This window comes from Excalfactoria chinensis, chromosome 9 (assembly GCF_039878825.1).
Source record: "Excalfactoria chinensis isolate bCotChi1 chromosome 9, bCotChi1.hap2, whole genome shotgun sequence".
In the NCBI taxonomy this organism is placed as follows: domain Eukaryota; kingdom Metazoa; phylum Chordata; class Aves; order Galliformes; family Phasianidae; genus Excalfactoria; species Excalfactoria chinensis.
The window spans coordinates 16,728,380-16,736,354 of record NC_092833.1 but is presented as its reverse complement, the minus strand read 5'-3'; the positions used below and the strand labels follow the sequence as shown (position 1 = coordinate 16,736,354).

Genomic DNA, 7,975 nt, shown 5'->3' with positions numbered 1-7,975 from the left:
TTATTCATCTCTATAATGGGAACAACTTCAGGCAAGGACAATAATCACAAAGCAGGGAAGTGCTCCTTAATTAAATGGAAGCAAATAAGAATTGTTCAAGGGAAGGCTTGCCAAGGATATTTGGCAGGAGGAGATATGCAACACTCTTCTTTGTACTGGGAATGTTTTTGTATGATGAGCTTAAAAGAAGTTTGTCAAGGATCCTGGCTGAACAGGTAACAGTTTGGCAATTACTTCAAATCTAGGTTATCCACACAAATTAAGTTGTTATAAAGATAAAATACAAAGCAATAGCATACTGCAGGCAACTGTAAGGCCCTTTGCTGTTTGCAAGCAGCTCCATATTGTACCTCTCACCATGAGGTCATCACACCAGACTCTCTGCTTGCCTATCTCCTTCTGACCTCATCAACTCCCATGTACAGTGTGGAGCTGCAAGAATAGATACATATAGGGAACTTCCCAGTCTCTGTGTATACCCTAATAATTTTTTACTTTTCTAAAACATCAAAATAAAGCCCATCTTCCTAGAAAGGGAGGTTGAAACCATTTTTCACCTTCATGAGAAAAAACATCTTTTCATTACCATTGCAAAGCTTATCTCCATAGGCATATTCTCGCAGACACATCCTTCTCCAAGCAGGGCTGGGATCCATCCCATCAGGGACATGGGAACCACCACTTTCAGACACATTCCTGCATGTTTCTAGAGCACAGACAGCTACCAGTGTAACAAAAGGGTCACCTCTGGAGTCAGGCAGCATCCCAGCTGGGGCGCAGATCATAGTTTTGAATTCAGTTGTTTGGAATTTAAAAACTTTTGTCAGGGTTGGGGATTCTTGTCACCTACAGACATATTAGATTTGACACTTTTGGGGTTTCTCCATCTCTGCAGTTTTAAAAGGCTTAATCAATTGAAGACACTAGAAAAAAAAATAAGGAAAAAAAATAAGGGAAAAAAAAAAACAATTTGCATTCAAATTGACAATTTATATGCCAAGTTTCAGCATGATTGAAATTAAACAGACTGAGTTATGAACTCCTGAATAACTCTATGTACAGTGTAAAACACAATGAATCCTTAATGGCAGCGCCATAAAGATGATTCAGTAAATACGACACTGCAAATGAGAGAAATAGGAGAATAGGAGAAATGCTTAAGAAATGGATGGAAACTATAAGTTAATTTGAAGCAAGCACTGAAAACTATAATGAAACTGCACTGCAAATTTATTATGCTCTTTTAATCATAACAGTAGGTATGCGCACATATAAACACAATAAAATACAACAAAATCAGAAGACAAAAGAATTAAAGACTTCCATGGAAGTTAAACAATTTATCTTCCCGCATGAAAATTTCATTTTCTACTTTAAAAAAAATACAACCTACCAGAAAAATCCAGCAATGACTGGAAACAGACCAATTTCCAGAAATGAGTGTTTTATATTTTCAAGCATACTTCTGTTAATTAAAAAATTAATTGGCCTTGAAAATAGCAAAAGTGAGTATTGTTTTTATTCCCCTCACAAACTTACTGATATTTTTAATCAAACCATATTTCCTGCAATGAGAGAAAGCTGCGATAACATTGTTAGCAGTACCTCAAGTACCAGATCTCCTTGTGAGAGCAGCAGAAGGGTGCTGGTGGAGACCCTCAGAAGACCTCACTCCCATGGTGGAAGATGTGCACACTGTGATTAACAACAGTGTCACCGTGTACTTTTTCACTCTGTAAACTTTTTAGGCCATTTTACCCATCCATTTTAATCACCTCCTGGATCGTAGCACCTAAAAGGTCTGAGATAAACTTTGAGCACTCTTTTCTGAGTATCTTCATACAAAGGTGATTCTCTTGGAAAACCATTAAGTACAAGAGGGATTTTTGGACATTATCTCAATGTTATTCTTCCCAAAGTTATATTTTTAATTCCCACCTTGCCTCTCCCTCGGTTTAGAAATGCATGTATCCATCAGCCTTACCTCATTCATTCATTCATTCAAATCACATGTGGCTTATGAGAAGTCATCTGGGTTGAATCCAACCTTTAGGAACCTGTAAGATAAAGAACTTCAAAACCTACAGTTCTAACAGTGAGAAGAATAACAACACATGCTCCCCATGCTTTTTCTATCCCTTTGCTCTTACTCAAACAGCAAACTAGAACCTACAAATTTTGAACAACCTGAGCTGCATGTCTGCTTAGAGAAGTTTATTTTCACATATCTATGGCTGGCTCCTTTCAGCGTTGGGGGAACTCAAACATCTGGTTATCTTGGCCAAGGCTCTCAGCATCCTGCTGCCAAGCTGTGCTCAAGTCAGTGGCCCATGGGTTTTCACCAGGCATTCTTCTGCTAGCATGGGGGGAAAAAAAAAAAAAAAAAAAAAAAAAAAAGCAGCCAAACTGCAGGTTATACTTCTGTACTGCTTTGTGCAAGCACTGGTTTCAGTGTTTTCCTGTGCTATTATTAGGTTGCCCTCCTTCACACTGCAAGTCTTCCCACCGCTCCCAGCAGGATGCCAGTTGCTGGCAAGCAACGAGAGCCTGAAGGCTGTGCATCTGTTCAGAGACTGACAAGTAGCACAGCGAGTTAAAAAGCCTATAAATTTGCAGCAGGAGGTTTAGCTGAGACAAATAAAACCCCTGCTTTCCTTTGTTTTCAAGCACCAGGTCATGTTATGCCTCTGCTTGGCTGCAGGGAGCTGCTCCCCATCCAAGCAGTGCCCCTCTGATGAACACAATTGTCAGAGAGGACTTTGGACATCCAGTTTTCTCACCCAGACATAGATTCCTCTGGATACATCTTACTACTGCCTTGGATGTCTGCTGGCCAAACATGCAGTATAGGGCTTGTATCAGTGCTTTTCCACCAAATGAATGGGTCTGGCCCATAGGCCAGAGATTCCACTGGTACCAACAGACGCAAATCAGCTGCTGAAGTTGCTGATGGGACTTGGCTGTGTTTTACAGACAAGCCCACACACAACTGAAGTAAGCCAACTGCAAGAGGGCCAGTGAACTATATCAGCACGAAATTGCAGTATCTTTAGGAAAAGGAGTATTTTACACACTGTCTTCTGTTCCCTATGGCACAAAGTGACATGAATTTCACATTAAAAAAAATAACTGATGGAAAGGCTCAAAAAATTTAAATGCAGTTACTGACTTCCTCCAAAGCAGCAGCTCGTAATTATGCCCAGATCTCCAGCCTTAGTGCTCACTAGATGGGAAACAGAAGGTCCTTAATTTCTCTCCATGTCTTAAAAAGCACATAAAGCCAGATGAAATCCTCAGCATAGCACTGAGGTCTCAATTCTGAAGGCAGAAGACAATTCAGTTATTGAAGGGCCCTTTCCTCAGCCCATGAGTTCTTGTATTTTTCTTCACAGTCTCCTCTGGTCCCACGGGAGGCAGAAGGTGAGCCAACAGCTGCGTGGTTCTGAGATGCCTGCCAGGTTAAAGCACAGCACCTACAAAGAACAAAGAAGAAGCTGAATACATTTTTGCCACCAATCAGAATAGTCCTCCATACAATGAACATATTACATTTTGGCTCCGCATAAACAGGTGCTAGCATTATATAGCTGTCAGCATACAATTTAACTAACACTTTTTAAGCTCAAGTCACATTAGCTTCTTCATCAAGGAAGAAAATACGGATTCTATGGATTACAGAGCTCTCAATTTGAGACTCCTGGCTGTGGAAACCATGTGTCCTAGAGCCAAACTCAAGTTATGAAAAAGGAAGTAAAGCTCAGCCAGAAAGAGTTCCCAAGGACAGAAACCGAACAATTAAAAATACATGTCCTTAATATGTCAAAATTGAACCACCCTGTGTCTCATCTATGTTCATTCTGAATGGAAAATGAGGGAAAACAGTACTTAGAAGAACTATCTATTTCTTTGCTTTCTTGCCCCTTGCTGCTAAGGCTTTTCAGGGTAAGAGAGCAAAGGCTGTGAGCTTTAACACTAAGTACAGATAATACACCCAAAATAACTATCTCCAACATTTTTTTTTTATTACATTTTAATCATTTCTTTCTTGTCTAAAAATTTCATGAACAAAACCATCTCTCAAGATCCTCATTTTAAACCAATCAAAAATAGACAAAGTCAAAGTCAGCACTTCAGAAATCAGCATCCCTCTGAGACAAATGATGGCAATTCATATTTATTTTGTAGAGCTATTATTTCTATCACGTGTAGACTGTAATCTTGTCTGTATCAAGGAAATGCTTCCAAATCCCTTACTGGCATTGTTTTCTGTTCCATCTAATCTGATATTAGGGACACTTGGATGAGAAGTACCCACAGAGCTGTTACAACCTGTGTTTAAAGCAGAGTCTCATTCTCTTTTCAAAGACCAAAGAGAGAGGTGAGAATGTAAGTGGTGGGTGACTGCCTTGTGATTAATGGGGTCAAAAATTAATGCAGCACAAAAGCAAAGACTAGGAATTTGTGCATATGAAGTACACCACCCAACTCAAACTCACACAAACTGTCAAAAACATATTAAGTGAAGGAAGGGGGAGGGGAGGGAATAGAAATAGCTAAGAAACACCTTTCCTCTGCAGCATCATGACCATCACTAAAGGCACAGGAAAATGCAATTAAGAACACAAACATCCAGCTTCTGTGTGTGGCATAACTAACACAGGTACAAATCTGACCTTTAACTGGTCCCATCCAGGCCAAGTCCTCCCACTCTGCAGCAACCTGCAAATAACCGATGGACTTCACTCTGTGTACAGAGAATGGATAAGAAGGCTCTCGTGCCTCAAAAAAGTTATTACAAATAAAATCTTAAGTAATGCCTAAATTCCAACTCATTATGATACAGTCAAGAAACTGCTGAGAAAAGCTGAATCCTTTCCTGATATTCCAAGTAGGATATTCTATGTGTTTAGAAGTGTGGATGCTGCTAGCTTGTAAACATGACAAACACAGGTACTCACAACTCTTCCAACTCAGAATACCCCCTTCCCACTCACACATTTGGAATCAACAAATGAAAGATAATTACCTGGTCAGTGAGAAGATGGAGAAGCTGAGCAAAGATCAAAAATCATTAAATGGGTACTTCCCAAACACTTTGTCCACATTCTTACACCACAAATCAATTTGTAGGCTTCAAAGGCAGACAGAGAGCTATAATCATCTAATTGACCACTTGCATAATAGAGGGTGAAGAATTTCAGATGAGAATTTGTGCAGGCTCAGAACTGTTCTCCAACTCATAATTCATATTTAGAAAGTTAGCCGCTCTGGATAAATCACAGCCAGTAAACACCTGAAAATTTGTGGGGGGGGAAGAGAAGAGAAGAGAAGAGAAGAGAAGAGAAGAGAAGAGAAGAGAAGAGAAGAGAAGAGAAGAGAAGAGAAGAGAAGAGAAGAGAAGAGAAGAGAAGAGAAGAGAAGAGAAGAGAAGAGAAGAGAAGAGAAGAGAAGAGAAGAGAAGAGAAGAGAAGAGAAGAGAAGAGAAGAGAAGAGAAGAGGAAAAAAAAGGAAAAGCAGGTGTTTCATTCAATTCACTGACACCTACAGCAGATGGGGACAGTGAATTGCTTTGATTGCTGGACCCTCCAAGAGTAGCCATACATTAATGCATGTTTATTAATTGATAAGAAGATTCGATAAGAAAAATACTATTATTATTTTTAAGCTGTCATACTGCAGTGCAGTTGTGAGGCCTCAACCTCTTGAATGGTTTCAGGTCATTTTTATTTTACATTTAATCATTATACATTTAATTTGCTCTATATCATTTTCATCATAAAAATTCTTCATCAATAAAATGCAGCATTTGTGCTGTGGGTTTCAACCAGTCCTTACTACACAGGAACTGGTGAATGCTTAAGTGAGAGACGCTGTTTTCTAGAGCATTTTCAGACAGTTAAATATAGGCATTTATTTGCAGCATACACCTGCAAAACTTAGCAATGCACTCACGCCACCTATTGGCAAATCACACACAACTCACAGCTGAGTTTTCTGATGAGTACACATTATTTTGACTATGAAGTTCCGTGTTCATCACTGATAATAAATATTAAAAAAAATAAAGCTACTTGTTATTTACAGTAGTTCATTTCTCTAGGCAATGTACTTCTCCTTTGAATAAATGTACCACTGCCTATCGAAAGGATTCAAGTAGAAATAAGTAACAAGATCATAGAGCTTACCACTTTTGGTAAGCAACACTTTGCAGAGAACCTGATGTTAAACTTCATCACACCCCCACCTCTCCCCCGCCCCCAGCCACTGTGGAAGGCTATGAGACAGTGAGGAGTTGCACAGGATTTAGAAAGCAATCTCCTAAGTAAAAATTCACATGCTAAAAAATGTGGGTGCTTCATCTATGGATTGAAACATCACTTAGACAACATTCAGGCTGGTTTGCTTACTTCCAAGTACTCACATTGTCTAAAGAGGATATGGATTCACATATGCATTATAATAAGCTTGTCAAATACAGCAGGGCTCTTCAATCAATAGAACCTTCTCAGAATAGTTTGTTGTAAAGTAAAACACAGCATCTCATCAGCTTTGGGAATTCTGCCATTAAAATGGCAATAAAGAGCACAGCAGGAAATATTTACTGTTGTTAGCAGAGCAAGAGATAAGCTTTCATTACCTAATGTTAGAAACTGAGACCATTTTTCCTTTTTAAAGAACATGTTTCCAGTCAAAAAGGTTGATATAAGAATTCAATATATTTATCAGCATGCCTTTTATGAAAATATCACAGACCAGGAATATATCAGGTTGTTGGGGTTTTTTGTTTTGTTTTTTTCATTTCAACTGAAAGCTGAAGTGAGGCTGGCTTAAAACCAAATGCTGTGTAGCTGGCTTCACTCTCAGTTCCTTTCATCTTTAATAGAAGCATTTCCTTCTGCATAGGATGGTCACCCATTTAATTATATGGTGGGGAAAAAGAAAAAAAAAAAAAGAAAAAAGAAAAAAAGCAAAGGAAAACTCAGCTGTGGAGATAAATCTCAATAGAAATGTAATGAGTACTCCTGCCAAGAATCATTTACAAAACTTCCTATTCAACACTAACCATCAGAAATGGGACATCCAAAAATCCATCTGTGAATCTGGAGATAAGAAGCTGTTATTCAGTACCCAAAGTATTTTGCTACTGGCCAGAAGTAAATCCACCACTTCAAATTAGCGTTAACAAGATCTATGATAGCATTTTGAACTGCAACAATTAGAGTCCCCTAAGCTGGTGAACTCACTGCCTTCAGGTCCTCAGATCTGCCCTCCTTTGTGAGCTTAATATCATTCATTAGGTTCTGAGTGGAGAAAAGCAGAAATGGGGGCACAAACTCAGCCATCCTGATGCTATTATTCAAACAACACAAAGAGCGTAAGCCCAATAGAGCTATAAAAATACTCAGTGAGATAAGCATGCCAAGGCTCTCCCTCATAGCTGGATTTTTCCCTTTTGTAAGCGATAAGCTAAAACAAGTCAGACCAAAAAGTCTGGAGAATCCAGACTGATAACCACATATTAAAATGTTTACAAGATGAAACCACAGCAGAGAATTCTAATGATGAACGCTGTAGAAAAGAACAGAAGCGTTAGCCTTTTAAATTCTTTTTTAATACCTACTTTCCCAACTGCCAGATGCTTTGCTACAAGTCCACAGTAGACTGCAGAATGGTTATTCTCTTGTCTTTTCTGGAACTCGCAGGCCCCTAGGGCTCAAGGAAAGGGAGAAGCCATTGTCTTTCCAGCTGAAGATGTTTGGAAAAGACTCTTCAGTTTCTGTCAGCCATCTGGTGGGAAGGTAAATTAACCTGAAGTGCTTTGCTTCTAGAAAAACATCAAGCCAACCAAAAAGCAACGCTTGAGACTTCAATAAAGTTTGGACTGACGTAATGGATAGTGCTCATCTTTGGATGATGCCATCTTACTCGGTGTAGAAATGCAAATTGTTACCAGTATTTTTTTCATTGTTCTATC

The 7,975-nt window shown here is 39.0% G+C and overlaps 1 long non-coding RNA gene across 1 annotated transcript; it reads right to left on the bottom strand.

Moving 5' to 3' along the window:
* Positions 1–476: 476 nt before the first annotated feature.
* LOC140256356 (uncharacterized) lies at positions 477–4,719 on the bottom strand. The gene is made up of 4 exons (XR_011904684.1): positions 4,674–4,719; positions 3,170–3,473; positions 1,985–2,057; positions 477–923 (listed from the first exon to the last, which is right to left on the bottom strand). It is a non-coding gene; the product is annotated as an uncharacterized lncRNA (long non-coding RNA).
* Positions 4,720–7,975: the final 3,256 nt, after the last annotated feature.